A 22,397-nucleotide genomic window follows, 5' to 3' on the forward strand; every position below is an offset into this window, starting at 1 on the left:
GAGGAGCGGAGAGCCCGGGGCCCCACTCCTCAGTGCGCCCTCAGAGAACAGCGCCCAGTCACTCCCGTCTGCCTGACCTCCGGCCGCGCTCTGAGCTCACCGACCTGCGACCGGTTCAAGGTAACACGGAGCTGCGAGCTCACTGTCGGCTCTGTCTCTGTAGCCGGCTTTCCCGTTCCAATACCCGCAAGCTCTGTGACACTCAGACACCCCCGATCCTTCTGTGACCCTGCGGGACCTGAGGCCACGCTGACCCCGCGTGGGCCTCGCCCGGGTTTAGCCTCTGGAGCGATGTCCCTCAGCGGAACAGACTTTTAAAAGTCCTGATTTTGTGCGCGGTTGCTCCGCCGCTTGCCAGGAGCCGGCCCCTCCCCCCGGGGTCTATCTTCCCGTCTCTTTGGATTCACTTCTCCGCCGGTCCTACCTTTCAGAAAGTGGTTGTTTTTCTGTTTCCAGAATTGCTGTTCTTCTTCTCTTCGATCTGCCAATGGATTTTCAGGTGTTTGCAATCTTTAGATAAGCTATCTAGCTGATCTCCCGCTAGCTGAAGCAGTCTCAGCTTGCTACTTCTCCGCCATCTTGACTCCTCCCCCCCCACTTTGCTTTTCTTAATTTATACATCTTGAGAAGGAAGTGGCTCTATGTTTAGTTCTACTGGGGAAGTACCTAATGGAACATAAAGCTTCAGTAGACTTAATGATGTATTCCAAGTTAATAACCATTCTACCCAGCTGGGATACAGTATTATGAGCAGAGTGAGCTGGCTCTCAGCAACTGTTCTTATTTGGGAAAGACAAGCCTTTCTGGAAAAAAAAAAATCATACTTTGAATCAACACAAAATGAAACTACAGAAATTCAAAAGGACAGAAAAAAGCAATAAAAGGCAATAAATAAAGGAGGAGGTCATTAAAAGTAAACTGATAGTTTCCAGGTGTGATGGTCTTTTAACCTGTCCACTTGGGTAGGCTACACCCCCAGTTATTCAATCAAACATTAATCTAGTTGTTGTTGTGAAGGCATTTTGTAGATGTGATTCAAGTTCATAATCAGCCGACTTTGAGTAAGGGAGCTAGTCCCAAATAATATGGGTGTGCCCAATTCATCAGTTCAAAGTCTTTTTTTTTTTTTAAGCTTTTTTTTTTAATTTATTTATTCATGAGAGAATGAGTGAGAGAGAGCATGAAAGAGGAGAAGGTCAGAGGGTTCATGACCTGAGCCGAAGGAAGTCGCTCAACCAACTGAGCCACCCAGGCGCCCCTATCAGTTCAAAGTCTTTAAGAGTAGAGCTGATGCTTACATAAGAAAGAAATTTCAACTGTGGAAATAGCTTCAGCACCAGAGTTCCAGACTGCCTGTCCCTACTGTCTGGTCTTTGGATATAGAACCTGCCTAAACAGCCCCCACAACTATAGAAGCCATTTTTTTTACAACAAATATCTTAATGTATACCTCCTACTGGTTCTGCTTCTCTGATTGAACACTTTCTGATACCAGGCATACATACCAAACAATACTGTTGCTGTTTTTATAGAAAAACTTTTTATCTCTGCCCCTTTTAGTGACAAAAAACTTGCTACAACTGGATCCTAGAGAAAAAATGTCCTGAGACCAGGGAAATTAAAAAAAAAAAAAAGTACTAAAATCACTTCAGAGAGCTTTGTATTAACTGAGAAATAAAATCATATATTCAATTATTTTAAACAAAACATTTTGATATTTTGGAACCAAAAAGTCATAACCAAGAACATGTTCTTTAATTCATTTGATGCAACATATAAACAATAACCAAATAAGAAAACTTCTGTAGAGCCTTTGAGGTCATGACCTTTATAGGTTTTAAGGCAAGTACTTAAAGAAGTAGTACGGCATTCCTAGCTTATTTGTTTATGTAATGAGAACCATTAATCCTTCCATTTGAGGTTAAGTGTCTGCATTTGAACCTTCAACTAGAACTCTGATATACTTGAGGACTGTCCATGAGGAATTTCTTTTCTTACTTCAATAAACAATTCAGTTCAGTTCAAACATTTATTAAATACTCATTAGTTACTAAAAATATACATTCTTTATGACTAAGTTTTGATTATTTGCTTATTAACATCTCAAATATGAAATAAATGTCAGCATTCAAATATTTATACTATTGAGAAATGTTAGAAAATTTAAGTCACCTTTATTCATCTTGTGAAGGATATGTTCTTTTGCCAACACTCAAATGAAGCTATTTCTAATTATTTTTCTCAATCTTAACCTATGCCTCTCTCTCTCTCTCTTAATTAGAGGAAAACATTTTAAATTGCCTTTGTAATGCAATTCTGTATCTAAGGCAATTAGCACTAAATACTTTCCTAAGGGACAGATCAGAAGAAAAGAAAGAAAAAAGAAAGAAAGAAAATTTTGGCCTACGTTTAGGGAATAAAAATAGTAACAGAATTAGGAGGAGTTTAAAAAATGAATATGAAGACAGGGCAGAGAGGTGAACAAAGAAAAAGAAATACACCAAAAAATGGAATAAGAAACAGTTGAGCGATGTGAATTAAAAATTGTGAAATAAAAGATAAAAGTAAGAAATAAAGGTTAACCAAAAGGAATTTTAAAAGCCATACTTCTGTGGAATAATCAATCAACAATGAAATAATTTTAGGATCCTTAGAAAAAAGGTTATATAATAAATCTCATTCGTTTTGGTCTCTTTCTTTCAACAACTAGACAGCAGGAGAGCTATCTAAACTATTGTTAAATCTGAGGTAGGAAAGCAGGCCCTCCAGAATTCAAATTTAATAGTATCATTGGAGATGATGTTGGAATACAGTCTTATTTTTCTGCTCAGAAATCTGGGAGAGGTGTTAGGGCTAGGAAAGTGTTCACGTTAGAGTATGATGCCCCAGGCGCCCCAAAGCCAGATATATTTTAAAAAGTGTTTCTAAAATGTATCTGGGTGGCTCAGTTGGTTAAGCATCTGACTCTTGGTCTTCCTTCAGGTCATAATCTTGTGGGTGGGATCAAGCCCCCATAAGTTCATGCTCAGTGGGAAGTCTGCTTGAAGATTCTCACCCTCTGCCTCTCCCCCACTTCTCTCCAAAATAAGTAAATAAATAAATAAATAAATAAATAAATATATTTGTGTATATATTTATATATATATATAAGCTCATTTTGTTAAAACATTAATAGCATAAATTATATGTGTCTGTCTTCTTCTACATTTCTATATTTAGTTGACAATATCTGTGCAGCTGGCTTGCATTATTAGGGATTTCTTTTGTCTTGATGGGATTGAATAAGTACTAATGCAACCTATTTATGGAATGAACTGCTGTAGATCTTACCATGAATCTCTGAAGCCAGACCTGTTCTCCCCATAATGCACAAAATAATCTTCCTTCATTCTTGTGATGGAGCAGTTTTTTATGCATGAGAGGTTAGTTGTGGGCAAATTCTATGAACCAAGACAAATTGAAAGATAGATGTCAAAAGGTCAATTATATAAAGATCCTTCATCTGATTATTTTCTCTCCTGATACAACTTCTCTGGGGTAAAATAAGGTGAAATGTTCTTTTCTTACAATCAAGACATTGGATGGGGCCACCACCAGGACACTGGAAGAGGAGGCACAAAAGGAGTAAAAAGGACACTGACAAAAAAGCGAAATGGCAAACAGATTGCCACCCAGTTTAACATCGATCCTGAAATGAGAAAACCTTCATTACAAAATCCGTGTTTGCTATGTTAATCTTTCCATCATTGCCATTGTTGAAGAATTGTTTTCTTTTGGCATTCTAAGTTCTGGATTATTCCCACCAAAACTCCCTAACCCAAGAAAAATGTCTCAAGGTCCTAACCTATTTATAAAGATTAACAAACATGAAACAAAAATAAGGATTTAAGTATTAAGCATGGTCTCTCTGCTTACTAAATTGGTTTGGATGCTGCTTCTCTTGGCATAGTTGACATGGCGGTGTTTTATCAGAATGTTGGAAATCCCCAGCTTTGTTTGTCTGAAGTGTTAGTTATGGACATCCAAAAACTTCCTACACTGTATTTATATGCCTAGGTGGAGTAGATGGGACAAGAAATGTTTCAGCAGGAAAAAAAGAGGCGGAGTCATTTTGTCAATTAAGTGATCAACTAAAATATTAGATCCTGAAAGCCTGCAGAGGAACAGGATAAGCCAGAAGGGGTACAGGATAGGAAGAAGCAAAATAATGGGTAGAATTTAACGAATGGTTACTATGACCCTGTCACACTTCTAATGGCCTTATATCTCTTATCTCCTTCAATCCATATAACCATTCATCTAAGCAGTTAAGTTACATAGTAATTTTCTTCCCATTTTGCAGATAAACTGAGACAAGAAAAAATAAAATAATTGCCCAGTGATTCTATGACTGGGCTATGGTGAGGGAGGATTCAAACTCAAGCCGTCCAACTTCCTGTCTCACCTTAATTATTTTCCTGAATTATACACTAATATCTCTATTATCTGAAAATGCCTGAGCAGGATGTCAGGAACTCCCACAAAAGCCAAAATGGCGTTCTAACCAATGTTTCAGTCATTTATACAATCTTGACATATCACTCAATGATGATTCTTCCTGATTTTTGCCACTTTAAAAAAAAAATTCTTTCCTGTTTATTCTTGCATTATAGTGTAGAAAAACAATTCTATGCTTTTTGGCCCCTGAGCTCCTTCATGCTCTTGATAATATTCTTAGTATTTATTGAGGACATCAAAGAACTTTTGTCTATGTAGATTATATCTTTTTTATATTTGATGTATTAGAAATTGGAGAAATTTTTCAAGGGTGTATTTATTAACTTGTTAATTCATTAATTTATTTATCCAACTGCAATAACCCCATTAAATGTGTTATATGTATAAGCAAGTGTATTCCTATAAGAAATAACTGCATTCTCTAAAACAAACAAACAAAAAAGCAGTGAGAAAATTGTTATTATTTTACATTTCTGGCAAATATTTCAATGTCCAGCATAGTATCTTATGACTACTTCTATCAGCAACATTCTCAACGGCGCATGCAGTGGGGATAAAGGAAACAATGACTACTGTATAGATTGGTGCACTGTGTTGCTATGTGTTGAACCCCACAAGTTTGGCCTGACCACCATGTTTTTGCCCATTCAACATAAAGACCCAGAGAGCTGATATTTAAGTCCCAAACATTTTCTCTTTTAAAGAGAAGAAAAACTAATGGAACACTGAACAAATGAAGCTTCTGTTTCTACCAGGACACCAAGAAAAGAGTAATGGAAAAAATAATTATTCCTTCTGCAATGGTTTTCATCATTGACTTTTAATCCAATGGGGAAAGCTTGGAGGAAAGAACGGAAGTCTTGATCTGATGCCAAGAGCAGAAAGCAGCACCATGCTTCTTCTTTTCAGGGGGCAGCTGTTTCTTGTAACCAAGACGGTGTTTCGTTTACTAAAAATGATTGTAAGGACCAAGTAATAGCTACACATGGCTTTTGTAAAATTAGAATAGCTGTATTTTTACTTGGTGTGTGGCTCTTTACCAAAAGAAGAGATCAAACACTGTTGAGAGGAATTGTTTGAAGTACACTGAAGAAAAGGTTGGAGCAAGAATTTTATGATGCTTAGGTCTTTTTCTTTGATATATACTGATAAAACTCAGGGAGATGTTTATGTCTAGCTAATGAAATTGGTGATGGTTACATGGCCCAAAGAATATGCATTGGTAATGAAGAATGGCTGGTGGTGGAATTTATCAGCCTCTCTTCTGACAGTAATTAGCACTTTGCTTGTCCAACACAGCCAACAAAACTTGTCTATGCTACAGCATTATTGTTAAAAGACACCTTTTACTCAGTATGCATACCAAAGACAGGAAAATCTTGCAGTAATCAAGCGGGGTCCATAAAACTGAGTTCTCCATTTCCTCTTCCTAGAGAGCATCTTCAAGCACAGAACAAGTAAAGAAAAAAATGAATTGATTCAGAGTGGTTGAACCAAGACTCCTGCTGAGAAGCATAAAACAGAATTCCTGCCTAGATGTTCTAACAACTTCTTTATGCCATTGGTGTACTTGGCACTGGCTACTTTTGGCTTTGCCAATCTCAAAACTGAAACAGCAACAGAAGTTCAATTTAATGTCCTGTACCTTATCCATTTCCTGCACATCCAGAGTTTAAGCTGAGCAGTTTTCACCAGCTTTACTGAAGACAACAGTTTTCCTGTAATACTTTTAAATTAATGTCACCCCACCAGTGAGTTATCAGAGTAAGAGTTTCTCCACTGAGTACATTGTATTTTTGTACTTACTTGAGTGTTTGTACATATCTCTTCCTCTGGGAAAGTGATGGTTAAGGCTGAGAAACATTCCTCTCTGTGTTCCCAGTGCCCAACACACAGAAGCATATATGTATATTCTATAAGTTCAAGGACTTTCTGCTGTTGTATTCCCAGTGCCTAGAACAGCAGCTGGCATGCAGTGGGCACCCAGTAGATTTTGCGGGTTGAAGAGTACCATTAAGTTTAGTGACCCACACATTCCCCCCATGAAATGTAGAAGAAACTGTGTTCCTTTGCTGTTAGTGTACTTTAAATTGTATTCTCCCTATCATGACACAGATTTCATTGATTTTTGTTTATCCTGGTGTGCCCTCACTAGGTCCTTGGATTATAAACTTTTCAAAACCTAACAAACCTGTTGTTTTACCCATATCTGAACTCTGCATAATTTCTCTTCGCAAAAGGAAATTCTAATGATGTTACTCATGGTAAAATGCCATATCCTATTCTTACCTCTTTCATGTTAAGAAAATGGTAGGGGCGCCTGGGTGTCTCAGCCAGTTAAGGATCTAACTCTTGATCTCAGCTCAGGTCTCCATCTCAGGGTCGTGAGTTCAAGCCCTGCCCTGGGCTCCCCACTGGGCATGAAACCTACTTTAAAAAAAAGAAAAAGAAAAAGAAAATTTTAAATCTATCTCCTTCATGCCTCACTTTCAACATCTATCCCTAAAGTTAAGAAAATTAAATATTCCTATATTAGAAAATGCAATTAATATAAGCACTTAGCCAAATGCCCTTCTGTTTCCCATCCACTCCTGCCTGCTCTGGTCCAAGCTTGTTCTAAGACATCTCCCTGACAGTAGGGATCAGAGTCGGGTTCAGGAGACAGAGAGTAGAGTCTTTGAATTTGTAAGCCTCACAATGGGTATTTATACAAAAAAGAGTGAAAGTCTGTAGAGGCTTATTTCTGTAGGATGTCTACTACAAGAAAATGTCTGTTAACACTATATTATGTTTATGTAATACTAAAGTCATTTTGAGTCTAAATGAAAAGTTTAGTACTAAAGTTACAGATATAATCATACCAAAGTTGGGGGGGGGGAAGATTTAGGAAAATTTTCTTTAGCATAATAAAAATATTCTAGTGACTAAAATCAGGATTCAGTGTATAGTTGGACATGGCAGTGTGAATGGGATCTAGTTAATTTCCCTATTATCTTCATAGCGTCCAGATTGTGATAACATTTCTTTGTGATTCCCACATAGTGCTACTGAAGTTCTTGAAACAGTTTTCAGCAACTCAAACAATAAAATATATATATATATATATATATATATATATATATATATATGATAGGAATATATAGAATAATCACAGAACTGAAATAGCAAGAATGTCTCACCAAGACATAATACAAATGGGAGTGCATAAGCTCATTTACTGACTCATGATGGTTGCCATGACTGGCATTAGACTTAGGTTCAGCTGTTTGAGTTAAACAAAAACTGAGAACAGGAAGGAGCTCTTTCCAGGCCGCAGCTGTATGTGCCAGCTTCTGTGAAGTTTATCTCGACTCCTGATCCCAGGGCCCTGGCAGTCTCGCCCCATCCAAACTGCCTCCGCAGGCTCCCTGCACCTGGACGTGAACGCTCCAGGCCTGATGGCTGAGGAAAGGGCGGGAATTCACAAAAACACCATCAACACCAATCCGGAAAACATGGCGCTTGTTCTTAACTGTAAACTGGAACTTCTTCAAGACAGTTTCATCTATTTATATCCTGGAGTTCTCTAAGGGAAATGATTTGGAGTGCCATGGAGAAGCCCAAACATGCACAGAACTGTAGGAGATCACTGTTTACTCTTCCTTAGGGGCTGAGGTCATAGAACACAGTTGAATTTTGCTTCTATTAACTACCCAGCTTAAAGGGTGGGCCTGTCTTCTCCTTCACGGAAAGCTACAGCCACCTTTATCCATGCCCTCCCTTTTCCTAAACAGTCTGCCTTCTTCACCATTCCACTACTGAGCTGGCTTCCCCCCAAATTATGAATCATCTTCTAAGTTCAAAACCAATGACTTGTACTCACTTCACATGATGGGGGAACCATTTCCCCTTTGATTTCTGACCCCTCCTTCTCCAATTGCCCCTTACTTTTAAAAACGGGTCTTTGAATTATTTTTTTGTCACCCAAACTTCCTTCCTTAAAGACCCTATTCATTCTCCTGGACCGTAAGGTGGATTTCCAAAACCACACTTCTGTCCTTGACTTTACCCTGAATTCCATCCAGTTCTGCATCTTCAACTACCAATGGACATTTATCTCTTGTCACCTCAAATACAACATATTTAAAATTGGACTTTTCAACCTGACCATTTGGGGGGAAGGGAGCATACCATTGGGTTTCCTTCCCTGAGTTAGTTTCTTTCTTTCTTTCTTTCTTTTAAGACTTTTTATTTTTTTGAGAGAGAGACAGAGAGCACATGAATGGGGGTCAGGGGCAGAAGGAGAGGGACAAGCAGACTCCCCACAGAGCAGGGAGCCTGAGGAGAAGCTCAATCCCAGGACCTGGGATCATGACCTGATCTAACTGACTGAGCCACCCAGGAGCCCCTCTTCCCCTAGGTTTCTTATTTCTGTTTGTGGTAGCATCTTTCTTCCAGTCTCCTTCACATATTTTGTTCAAATGTTGAATTCCACCAATTCTTTACTTTATTGAACCATAAGAAATTTCTATTTATGTAGCTCCAAAATAGTCAACTATCTGTAATTTCATATGATTCATTCTATGATTGCCACTGTAAAAGTTCACATCCGTCTAATCTCAAATCATTCCAGTGGCCTCCTGCTCTCTGCCCATCCATTTCTCTATCTACGGCCCATTCTGAAGGTCACCCACTTAATCCTTCTGCAAGACTCATCTTTGAAAACTTCTTATTATCTAAAGTAAAAAGAACTAAATTCCTTCACCTTTAACTTCTGTCCCCAAATCTACCTTTTATGGTTCCTTGTTCTACTCACCTTCAGATTTCCACTCTTTCAGTGGAGCTGGTATATTCACCATCCTTCTCCCCTGTTTATTCCGGGAACTCTCTTCTCCTACTCCAGAGAGCCCTGTGCCTAGATGCTTACTCGGACATTAACTTTACATAGCTCAGGGAAATTTCCAGTACTGTTCACTTCACATTTAATTATTTTTACTCATGAATTGCACTTCTGCACTCTGTTTAAACACCTGTTTAAACTCTGTTTAAACACCTTAAAATAGTGTCTTTGATTTCTTAAAATTTCTTAAAATAGCGTCTCTTTATTCTTCATTAAGTGAAACATAGAACTTCATATAAAGTAAGTGATCAAAAAATAGTTGCTGCTGGTGATTTTTTTTAAATGGTCTGAGCCCTGGCCCAGATACCATCATTTAATCCGCTGTTCTGAAAATAGCTCTCTTACCCAGAGATGGGATGCCTTTTAAAGTAGCTTTTGGGCTCAACTTTATTTCTCATCAATGCTACTGCAATTTATGCTATCATGCACTGTGGACTGATCTATCTGCTGGGCAGACTCCTAGATTTCATCAGCATGAAAACTGATGAAAGATAGAGATTTTCTAGAGATTTTTTAATTCTTAGGCCAGACTAGAATTTCTTTATCTTTCTAGCAGAGCAGTCTTGGAGAGGTGAATCTCAGAATCTACTAAATCTTAACAGCTTAATGCCTACAGTTAAATTGAGAAGCTTTGATACATGAATCCTGTTTTCTTGGGAACTTGTAATCTGTTATCTGAATATCCAAGCAAGAAATTGCCTCTTTTGTCATCAAGTCATAATTGTCTGGTTCTTTCACTGCTGGCTTGATTTATTTTCAAATATCCTTGATCTTTGTCTTCTCGTGGATATAAATAAAATAATTCTTATAAACCCTACCCGCCTCCGAATGTCCTCTATGCATGTTTCATCTATCCTGCCAGACAATTGCTGAGATTCAATCCAAGATGATTTAAAAATAAGCTGGTTTGTGTTTTTAAATAACTCCCCCAAGAGGCAACTCTAAACCCCAAAGTTGTATTTCTTGAGAGATTTCTACTGTGTTGTGTATTTTGCTATACTGTACAAAGGAAAAAAGGCAAAGAATGGGTTGTTTTGACTTTGTAATAATTCTGCTAAAATTTATCAACAGGATGAAGATAAGAAATAACTCCCATAAAAGAGCATACTCCCTTTTGGTCCTTTGGGCCATTTTCAAAGAAGAGTCATCAGAATGAAACAAAAGTTATACTATGCAGCTTCAATGAGGAAAAGATTCAGTTCAGAGGATCAAAAAATATATGATTTGGGAATAAAATAAATTAAATCTGTTACTTAATCTTCCAATAGAACATACCTAGTTAAATTTTCTAAGTATGATAGCATCCAAAGTCATTTGGTTTAAATCTATGATTAAAGAAATAAAGATAACACATTTATTCAAATATACTGTATTCATTAATTATTGAGCCATATAACTGAGTTGCTTTTTTAACTTTGGTTAAAGATTAATTCTGGTGGTTCTTACACTTTCCTTAAATCTTTTTACTGTGTAATTTAGTGGAAAGATTATGCTTAAAATTAATTTCTATGTCATATTAGAAAGGAAATAAAATTGATTGCACTAAGCAGAAGAAAGTCCCTTAACTCAGACATATTGATCTAAAAATGAGTGCCAATAAAAGATCCTGGTTTTCTTTATTTGACCTTTGTTCATCCCTCATTTATCTTAGGATAGATTACAAAACTTTCTTACTAAAACTGTCTTTTCTTAATTTATATTCAATGTGATATTATTTTTAAAAATTTACCCCATCAATATAAAATTCATATTTCCATTAGTTCTTTCTTAAGTACTATTATCTGTGAACTGTGATTGATATGACTTAAAGTTAAACATAATTCATTTTCCCAAAAGAAAAAAGTTATGTTTTTACTTGCTATGTTCAATTATTTGTTGATTGCCTGCTATGTGAAGATACTATAATAATTCCAATAATATTTTATAGGAATATATGTATATTTCGATTTTGTTTGTATTAGGTGCAGTGGGCAGCCTCTGAAGTGGCTTCCGATGATCCCTGACCTTTGGTGCTTACACCATTCTGTAGTTCCCTCCCAAACTCTATCAGGGATGGTCTGTATGGAACTAGAATATGGCAGAACCATGATATCGTATAATAAGGAATTTTCTTGGTCTCCATCCCTGGTTCCTGGGAGGAAAAGTTAGGATTAGTGTCTGTTATTTATAGTGCACCTCTCAGACCACACCATGATTTAGGCTAATGACCTGACTCTTGAAAGACCCCTAGATAGTTTCACAATGAGGGCCAGCCACATCAGAAAACCCAGCCACGTGACTACAGAGGTGGGACTTAGAGCCACATGATACCAATCAGATCTCCTGGGAGGAAATGGAAGACTGACATTGAATTTAATACACTGGTCAATGAATTTAATACATTGAATTTAATACACGGTCAATGACGCTGTCAATCAAGCCTATGGGAAAAAACCTTAATGAAAACCCTGGACATCACAGAAGCTGGGGGTGTTCCACCAGGGTGATGTATCCTGAAGACATGGGAGCTTTTTGCTTAAAACCCTTGTATACCTTGCCCTTTTGACTCTTCATTTGGCTAATTCTGATTTACATCTTTTCTAATAATTGTAAATATAGTGCCTTCCTGTATTCTGAGTCATTCTAACGAGTTACTGAGCCTGAGGGGATAGCAAGAACCCACAAATTTGTAGCGGGTTGATCAAAAGTGCAGGTGGTCTGGGAACCCTGAGCTTAAAGCTAGTGTTTGAAGTTGAGGGTAGCCTCGTAGGAGACTGTGCTCTTAACTCATGAAATATAACCAAAGTCAGAGCCAAAATTGTATTGTATATGGTATGTCACTTCCAAGAGCATGTATAAAAGGCACAGAGGCTTCTGCCTTTCTCTCTAGGATTCCCTGCTCTGGGGGAAATGTGCTGCCATCCTGTGAACAGTCTTAGCAAGGGTTCCCTGGGGGAGAAACAGACCTCCAGCCAACAGCCATGTGAGCGAGCTTCTCTTGCAACTGGACCCTCCAGCCTCAGTAAAGCCTTTAGATGACTAGAGCCCCGACTGACATTTGATTATAATCTCCTCTGAGATCCTGAGCTACAATTACCCAGCTGAGCCACTCCCAGATTCCTGAACCCCAGAAACTGGAAATAGCAAATGTTTAGTGTTCTTAGGCACTAAGTTTGGAGTAATTTGTAATGCAGCAATAAATGATTCACTCAACAGCATGAGGCTATTTGAGCATGGCTTTAAGATTCAGATCCCTTGATTTCCAGTTCATCCAAAAGAATAATGTGTTAACTGCCCCCTTCCCTGACATTGATGGTTCTTTCTTTAGGATGTATCTCAGTACATTTCAAATGCCCCCATAACAAGTGAGATGACCCCTCTTGAGATAGGCTAAACCAGCCCCAAAATCTCAGGAGGCTTTTTGTAGGAAAGTACATTTCTTAATCACAGAGCAGTTAGATGTGGTCTGGACAGTTGAACCCCAAGCAACAGATTAGCCATGCAGGCTGATCTTTTCATCTCCCCACATCGGAGAACGTCAGGAGGATCTCGTGTGGAGTCTCATCACCAGGGGTGGAAATTACGTTTCTCCCCTCTACCCATTTCCTACAGCCAAACTCAGTCACCCAGCACCAAATGAACTTGAGGGAAGCTGCACAGTGTATTCTTTACACCTGGCCAAGAAGAGAAAATGGAATTTGTGACAGTGAGAAGTCTCTGCCATCAAGTAGAGGCGTGCTTTCTTAGCACTGTACTGGATCTGAGAAGTAGCATCAAAAGGCACAAACAGCAACACCCCCCCACCCAAAATAAGGACAGGAGTCTTCATGACTCCTGGGACATAGGAGGACATGGGATGGGGGCTGACGTGGTGACAATAAAAATCTATGAGTTGACACTCATGCTGTATCATGAGTATTAATTTCTATTTTGATAAAATGCTATGCTGCTAATGCTGTCCCTAAACAAACAGAACCAAACATTGATCTCTTTCATGGACTATCATATTTTTTATTCTATCACACTAGAGACAGTAACAATATCTACAGATTTATGTATGACTCGACCATGTGGAGTGGGTTGATGGATTTAAAAACCTATGATGAATGGAAGAAGGTCGTTTTCACATGGAACCCGAGACACACAGCCAGCTCATGTGTGCTGATCTGGGTTGTTTCCAAGACAGACTAGTTCCTGCCTAATTTCTCCACCTCCTCTCATCTGCAGGCATTAACTTTATTGAACTTTCAGCCTTTGCTCAGATACGACACTGAGCCAGTCCTCATCATGGCAGTCTGCATTCCGATGGGTTTAGACATGCCAACGTGCAGCAGCAGAGTGTAATTAATCTTGCTGCCCTAAGCATACGCCGATCCTTTACCTGACACCTTCTTCTCCAGTCCACACCCCTGCCCTGCTTTCTCTAACCCTCATCACACACACATACCTTCCGTGAGTACCCGGGCCACACAACTGGGCTTATGCCGAATTGTATGCCCATTTCTTTCTCTGGAATTGAAGTCACTGAAGCCACGGGCTGAAAGTCCTAATATCCAATTTGGGTCGAGTTAAATTTGAATCTGAAACCTCCCTACCCCTTTAGGACCCTTAATTTGGACGAAAGTACTAGAAGGAGACCTACAATATACGTACTTCTACCTTGAGACCCGCACATTACCGAATTCCTCTGCCCTGCAGCTTCGGCTGAACTTGAGGCTTTCATCAACACTGAGCCTCCATGGATATGACATCACACTGTAACTGGTTTGATCCAAAGGCTCTTGAAAGTCCAGGTGAGCTAGAGACAAAAGGGAACCTTAAAAGGACTGAATATTTATCTTTAAACATTGATTCTTTTACATAATTTCTGGTATTTGTAAGACATTAAGGAATCACCGCACTGTTGCATCGTCACATACATGGATGATAATGCTACAACAGAATGAAGAATACAGAAACAGATATGAATCTGTAAAAATAGATTGTGTCAGAAACAAGAAAGACAATATATAAGAATATAAAACACCATAAGCCATTCTTTTTATATATTCATTCTTTGGTTCCCGGAAAACTCAGAAGCAAAAAAAAAAAATAGGTATATGTATTTTTCCGGCAAGCTATTTGGTGCTCACACAGAACTTAGAATTTAAACTGAAACTTGAGATAAAAAGCTGGGTTCCTTGGCTACGAGGCACACACCCTGAAGAAGGTAATAATCCAAAGATCCAGACTCTTGCTCTCAAAAATCTGTCTGTAATTACCTCAAACTTTAAAGATGATAATGAGATTGAAGTTCAATCATGTTTTATTACCTTTGTGAGAAACCAGTGAGGATGGGGGTAGAGAATGGAAAAAATGTGCACTAACAAGCATGTTAATTGCCCTCTTTTGTTTAAATCTTGATTCATCTAGACTCTGCAAATTTGGAAATTCTTGCTATCTTATTCTGAGCTCTGTTTTTTATCAGCGGATAGATTAGAGAGCAAAAATTAAAAAACAGAATAGCCTTGTGTGTTTTGACCTCTTTGGAAAGCACTCTGAAAATGTGCTTTAAATAAATAGGCATGAAGTATTTTTCTATTTTCTTTAGAAGAAGAAAACGGGGGCAGAAGTTTCCACTGCTCTTTTTTCCGAATATTCTATATTTTATCAACTAACCAAGCTTCGCAAAGAAAGGGGGCGGAGTACAAAATCAGCTCCAAATCCTCTTCTTACCATGAGTTTGTCTGAGTCCTTGAACTGAAGACCTGGGCAAGACCCCAGCTGTTTGCCAGCAGTAGCTCTTATAGTTGAGATTAAAACAAAAGCTAACACAGAAATTAAAAAAAAAATTTTTAGATAGGAGCAGAATTTAACCTTTTCCTCTCTGGAAGCAATAACTGAACCAATTCTATCTTTCCATTAAAACTGGGTGGGATAGGGGTGCCTGGGTGGCTCAGTGGGTTAAAGCCTCTACCTTCAGCTCAGGTCATGATCCCAGGGTCCTGGGATTGAGCTCTGCATCAGGCTCTCTGCTCCGCAGGGAGTCTGCTTTCTCCTCTCTCTCTGCCTGACTCTCTGCCTACTTGTGATCTCTCTCTGTGTCAAATAAATAAATAAAATCTTAAAAACAAAAACAAAAAACTGGGTGGGATAGCTCCTGGGTGGCTCCATTAAGTGACTGCCTTTGGCTCAGGTCAAGATCTCAGGGTTCTGGGATAGAGCCCTGCGTCAGGGTCCTGGCTCTACTCAGTCTGCTTCTTCCTCTTCCTCTCCGTCCGCCCTGCTCGTGTGCTCTCTCTCTCTCTCTCTCTCTCTCTCACACACACACACACGCACACACACTCTCTTGCTCTCTCTCTCAAACAAAGAAATAAACAAAACAAAACAAAACAAAAAAACCTAGAAGAGAAGTTTTTCTCCCAAAGAGAACACATGGAAAATACTTTTCTTTTTTCACTCTAAGCATTAATTCTGGGTTTAAATTAGATGTAGTTTGCCTTTTTGGAGGGCTTTTGGGCACAAGCATCTTTTGCTTCTATGAGAAACATAAAAGGTGATGGATGTACCAACCCCCACCGCCATCCTCATTCAAAGGAGTGGGGACCACAGGGGGCCACAAAAACTCTGAGCACTGTGTGTTGTGTCTGAAACTATCTGAGGTTTAGGAACAGAAAGACGAACAAGAAGGACAAGAGGGACTTGTCTTCTGCCTTGTGATCTGTAGGACCCTCATGTCATTTTCCTCAATTCAAAAGCTTAGTTCCCATGGTACCAGCCCCAAGAGGGTCTCTCTACTCCCAAGATTGCTTCCTTCCTTCTTCCCAAGTAATTCAGAATATAGGCTTTCTCACAGAGCACGGAGACAATGTTAAGGTCCTTCGGGATATCCCAGCCCTCCATGTGGGCAGAAGGTAGAGGTGGGAGTCAAGAGGAGATGACTGGGCTTCTGTTAAGCTTCCCAAAAGGTGCAAGACACTTCCAATCTCCCAAATAGAACCAATTTGGGGGAAGCTATCGTCCTTCTTCCCAGGAATGTCCTTGGTCCATAGATAGGAGGGACGAGCCGGCTCGGATCCCTTCCCAGCATGCTACCCCACCCCTCGCGCAGTCCCTGTCTTTCTTACATATCATATCTCCCCTTATGTGCCATGCATGCATGCATTTGCTTCTGCTCATCTTTTATTCCCTCTCTGAGAGGAAGGCCAAAATTTCCTACAATCTGTGTAACCCCCGGGGGGACATAAACAGGAACAGACTCTATTTTTCAGCACTCTTCAGTTAGGGATGCTGTTTTAGCTTCTCCCAAATATTAAGATTTAGCTGCACCACGTGGTTATGGGACTACATGGGTACTTCTCACTAACAGTTCCGGTGGGGTTTGGTTTTGCTGGCTTTTTTCTTTGTGTTAATTCAGGACATTATAAAGCCAATTAAAGAATTGGTTAATAAAACAACATAACTCAAAAACAACAACAATATAACTCTTTAAAAACAAACGTTTACTGAGCATTGACTATGTGCCAAGCACTTTCCTGGCACAAACAGACCAAAAACAGACAAAAAATCCTCTCTGAGGGAGTTTCAAGCTGTGAAATGTAGGCATGTGCTCACACACACACACACACACACACACACATCTACATACGACAGCAGTGGGAGTCTTATGTTAACTATGTAATGCACTGGTGAAGTCTTTAGCAAGAAAGAGAGAAACAGGCAGAGCAGCGCTTACCTAGGCTATTCTCCATCTCAGGGGCAATACTCATTGCCTCAATTCTCACAATCATCTAAGAGATCCATATTATGAGAAAATTGGGAATTTAAGAGATTACAGAATTATGTGGCAGAACACCCAAGTTCTTTTATACCCACAACTCCCTAATGCCTTCTACCAAAGAACAAAGTTGGAAATGAGCAAATGAGCCTCTGATATGTTAAGTTCGGAATCATGAAAATTCACTGAGCATGTTCAAGGAAGAGGAGTTCCTTCCCATTCTTGCCACCCTTGTTTTTAATGCTCTTGCTTTCCTGCACATCAAAGTAGGGCTGCCATGTCCCCAGAAACCAAAAGTGGGAAACCGAGTATTGCTGACTCTCCTGTTCTTTAATTTGCACAATAATTACCTGCCCCCTTTCTCTCCAACCCCTTCACATAAATGCCTTTTCCTGAAATGTTTCTATTCTTTACTTTTCCCTTACTTGAGTCAATTGCAATGGCTCCCCTGAGATACTAAAATCTTCTCACTGCCTTCATCCGTCTTGCTCCCGTGTTCCTCGCTCTGAGGGATAGTGCAGGGGATTCGCTGTAGGCAGAACCTCCACTCCTCCTGTGCTAGGTATTAGGTCCCAAAGCAGCAGCTAAACCTTCCTATCCTTAGTCATTACATAAAGAAAGCAAAATGCAAAATGAAAAAAAAAAAAAAAAAAAAATGGCTCCTTCCTTGTATGTTTGGATTATGGAATCTATCTTCAAATATGTAGATGGCATTGCATTTTTATGCCACAAATGAGAGAACTTTCAGTAAAGTCACGAACATTATACCATCCAGCCATTTTGCATTTCTTCCATAATGCTGATAAAATTTGCAATTTCCCTTCCATCACTTGTCTTGTTGTAAGGTTTCCTACGGCAGAGACCATTTGCTTGGCTTTGTTTAGTTTGGCTCGGTTTTCTTTTAATTTGACAGCACAAGTTCAGAGCCTGAGCGAATGAATGCCACAAAATTCAAGATGGGGGCCTGGAACCAAGGTCTGGTCTTGTGACCTCACCTGGCCTCACCTCACCTGGCCTCAAACTCACAATTAGTCAGTGAGTATTTACTGCAGCCTGTGGTCTGCCTCTAGAAACTGGTATCCTCTTTTCAGACTGTCACCATTGCTTTTCTTCAGCCTCACTAAGGTAGCAAGAGACATGCAGGGGTGGAGAGAAGAGGAACGGTTTTCTACAAGTTCAAACGTGATGGCGCGTCATTTTGGTGTTTGCATAATAAAATCTGCCTGTGGTCTGCCTCTAGAAATCGGTATCTGCTTTTCAGACTGTCACCATTGCTTTTCTTCAGCCTCACTAAGGTAGCAAGAGACATTCAGGGGTGGAGAGAAGAGGAACGGTTTTCTACAAGTTCAAACTTGATGGTGTGTCATTTTGGTGTTTGCATAATAAAATCTGCCTAAGGATGAATTATGTCAAATATATACAAGCAGGATTTTGCCTGCAGCCGTACCAGAATCCTTACAGCCTTCCAACCCTGGAGAATCAAAGACAGACACACTGTGCCAGCCCCCCGATGTTGTAAAGGGAAGGTTTTCCTATTTTGTGTATTTCCTATTTTGTGGGAAAGACAACAGCTCTGAAGTTAAATCATTTGCCTGTGGTCGTGAAGTCAATCAGGGAAGACACCCAGGTTAACACAGGTGGAACAACAGGAACAACATACACTCTGTGGAGGAAGCTCCTGCTATTTCCACACAACATTTCCTATTTTTTCATTTCCATCTGGGCCTCCGCAACTCTTGCTCAAGCCACACTGAAGCTGGGGGATGGGGCAAGAGGACTCCTTCCAGGACATGCTCAGGAAGAATCACAGGTTGTTTAGTAAGGACATCCATTCTGATATTGGCCCAATCTAGCTTCATAGTTTTAAACTTCAAAACTTTCAGAATCAGAGCAAACCAAGACAAAATGGGATGACTTTTATGATCCAGCAGAGGGATTCAATCTGAAGATTGTCTTCCTGCCCCTTGCATCACGGCTCTCCGTGTCCACTTCAGTCCCTAGATGGAAACTTCTGTCTTGAACCTTCTGTGTGCCTTTCTTTTAGTTTCTAGAAAGCAGGTGCTCTAAATCTAAGATTGGCGAACTCCTGGACTCCTGTGGATAAGCTTGGGGAGATGGGAAGTTCCTATCCACGAGCTTCCTGAAACAGCTAGAAAACTTCTATGGGAATGTGCAGATGAACATTGTATAGAGAAGGCATTAATAACCTTGACAAAGTGGCTGTAGGTGTAAATACTGCACAGAAATGAGGCCGTGCTGCCATAAAAAATAAATAGCAAGGTGCCCACAACAAGTCCCATTCAGAGATCAAAAACCGTCTTGCTTAGAAATACAAGGAAAAGGCTGGCTGAAAAAAGGGGGGGGGGAGGGTTGGCGAGAAGCCTAGAACTGTTAGATGGTGCTGCTGCTATGCCAGCCTACGGGGTAAAGCAGAATTATAACAGTCACTTCTACTCCCCCACAGAGGGCCACCCTGCCCGACCTGCAAGAATGCTGTCCTCCATTTGAAGGGGTGGGGCGTGGGAGGTCAGGGTACCAGGTGGTGGGTGTTATAGAGGGCACGGATTGCATGGAGCACTGGGTGTGGTGCAAAAATAATGAATACTGTTATGCTGAAAATAAATAATTTTTTTTTTTTTAAATCCTAAAAAAAAAAAAAAAACAAAAAGAATGCTGTCCTCCAGTCCTTGCTTGTCCTCTCTCCCCCTCAGTGATGGCTGTGCTCATGTCAATGTCTCTCTTTCCTCAGTGTCTCCAGCTCTTTGGTTTCACTGAAGTCAAAGCTTTACTTCTAATAATTTTTTTTTTTTCCTTCTGTCCCTGGGAACAGAAATCACCCTAGGTTGAGAATGACTAACCAAGCACAAGAAGCAAACGTGAGGGTCAATTACATAAGTTGATCTTTTTGCATAGAGCAGTATGTGATGAAGAGTTGCTTATCAGATGGTTTTAAAGGTTATTTTTTTTAAGATTATTTATTTATTATTTTTTAAGATTATTTATTTATTTGAGAGAAAGAGACAGATAGAGATAGCAACAGAGATCAAGAGCAAGTGGTGAGGGGAGGGAGAAGCAGCCTCCCCCAGGAGCAGGGAGCCCGATGTAGGGCTCCATCCCAGGACCCTGGGATCATGACCTGAGTCAAAGATAGACACCTAACCAACTGAGCTACCAAGGGACCCTCATATTTTTTTTTAAAGATTTTATTTATTTATTTGACAGACAGAGATCACAAGTAGGCAGAGAGGCAGGCAGAGAGAGAGGGGGAAGCAGGCTCCCTCCTGAGCAGAGAGCCCGATGTGGGACTCAATCCCAGGACCCTGAGATCATGACCTGAGCTAAAGGCAGAGGCTTAACCCACTGAGCCACTCAGGCGCCCAGGACCCTCATATGTTTTTAAATGATATTCCAAATAATCAGGTAAAGACAAGGGACTCCAAAAGAAAAAAACTCACAGGTGACTCTCCAGCAATAATTATCTCAACAATTTGCTCTTCCCAAGTACAGAAATATGCACCTGTTAATTGTTTTCTAAGTCAACGTGACACATTTGACCCTAAATATGATTGTGTTTTCTCAAGTCAGAAGGCACCCATCACCCTGGGGTTTTCTGGCAGTGACAATTACCACGCTCTCTTTTTGTTAAAACTGGGAAAGTTAAAAAGGTAGCCATGGTCAAAAATAGGACTCAGAGCGAACCATCAGGCGACAGGACCTGAGCAGGGCTAAGCAGGAAATGAGAGTGTGGCGAACAAAGCTGAAAGAACAAGGTCAGGGCAGGGGAGAAAGGGACAGAGGGCACCAGTTGTAGCCATGTGGAAACTGAGAACAGGATCAAAGGTATTTCTGCAATTAGTGGCTCAGCGGGGCACGTGTCAAGTTGAGCTTCAGCCACAAGTAATGGAATCAGCCGGTTGTGGGGGTCGGGAGGTGTCAAGTTCAGTGTTGAGATGCCCTCCGGCTTGTCTATTTGATGGTCATGTAAGGATCCCTTGCTCAGAACTCAGCTCTGAGTTTCCATCTTCACTGTGAAAACTTTCTGCCTGCTCTCCCACAGGCAGAGATGAAGCTTCCCTCTATCCATCTATTTCATCCAGAGCATAACTCTGTTCAAGAAATTACTCGTTGTTTTGTCCCTATCAGACTGTCTGTTTTCCCCAGTTAACTGGTGAGCTTCTTAGGACAGGGTTTTATTATTGTTTTATCTTTATGACTTAAGTGTCTAGAATATTGATGCAATATTCATTCAACAAACATTCCCCAAGTCTGAACCAGATGCTATCTGTGGCAACCCTTATGTTCTGTCCTACCATCCTGTAATAAGGGGGGAATATGCTGCCCCAACCAAACCCCCCAAAAGGAAGTATTACTTCCCATTGTTTGAAGAATGATAAGTCACCCTCTTATCCTAAGTGTATGTAGGCTTCTGTGATGGGCTGTAGTTGCCATTCCCAAGAAGAGCTGCCCCGTGGTGGGGGAGTCAGGGTCTCATGAAGTCAGTATGCCCTAGGCACTCCCGTAATTTGAAGTCGCTTGTGGAAGGCAAGCCCAGAGCTCAGAATCCTTGCCCCAGCTTCAACATTGTGCACGTAATCGATGTACGACTGGGCCGATGATGAGTGCCAATAGCAAAGTGGAATATTGTATTTTCTATACCTCCTTCAGACCGCCTGGTTTTTGTTGCTAGTTTTTAAGAACTTAGATAAATCAGAGCTACCACTTGCCATAAAATTGTTGCGATTTTTCTAATATGATGAAAATCTATTAAGTCATTACAATGATATTAGAAAAGGAACTGATTGCCTTCTTTTGGAGGCATCAAATGGATTCTGATATTCCAATAGTTCTCTTCCTTTATTCACATCACCAGCACAGGGGGCAGGCAACATATTCCAAGAAAGAGAGCATATTTAGAATCTGCTTTCATTTGGAGGCATCAATTCCTTCTTTTAATAGCCTGGTTTTCCCCTATCTAATATTATCTGGAACACTTGTGAAATATGTTGATATTTATAGTTCTAACATGCCACTACCTTCAGTCACATTGACTCCCAGATGACATCATAGTAATACTCTCTCAAAATGAGGAATGTTTTATAAACTTTTAATGTTTCAATTATATACAATATATATGTTTTTATGTTTTATATATATATATATATGTATATATACATATATATATAGTTCTTTCAATAGCTCTCCTATAATCAGGGGTCAGCACAGGGGAACCAGCATCTAAGATAATATTTTTATTTACTTTTATTTTATTTATTTATTTGACAGAGA

The 22,397-nt window shown here is 39.9% G+C and overlaps 1 long non-coding RNA gene across 1 annotated transcript; it reads right to left on the reverse strand.

The window, feature by feature from the left end:
* Window positions 1–5,421: 5,421 nt before the first annotated feature.
* On the reverse strand, window positions 5,422–14,120 carry LOC132002966 (uncharacterized). Its single transcript, XR_009400089.1, has 3 exons — window positions 14,034–14,120; window positions 6,787–6,924; window positions 5,422–5,937 (listed from the first exon to the last, which is right to left on the reverse strand). It is a non-coding gene; the product is annotated as an uncharacterized LOC132002966 (long non-coding RNA).
* Window positions 14,121–22,397: the final 8,277 nt, after the last annotated feature.

Source organism: Mustela nigripes, chromosome 15 (assembly GCF_022355385.1).
Source record: "Mustela nigripes isolate SB6536 chromosome 15, MUSNIG.SB6536, whole genome shotgun sequence".
Classification (NCBI taxonomy): Eukaryota; Metazoa; Chordata; class Mammalia; order Carnivora; family Mustelidae; genus Mustela; species Mustela nigripes.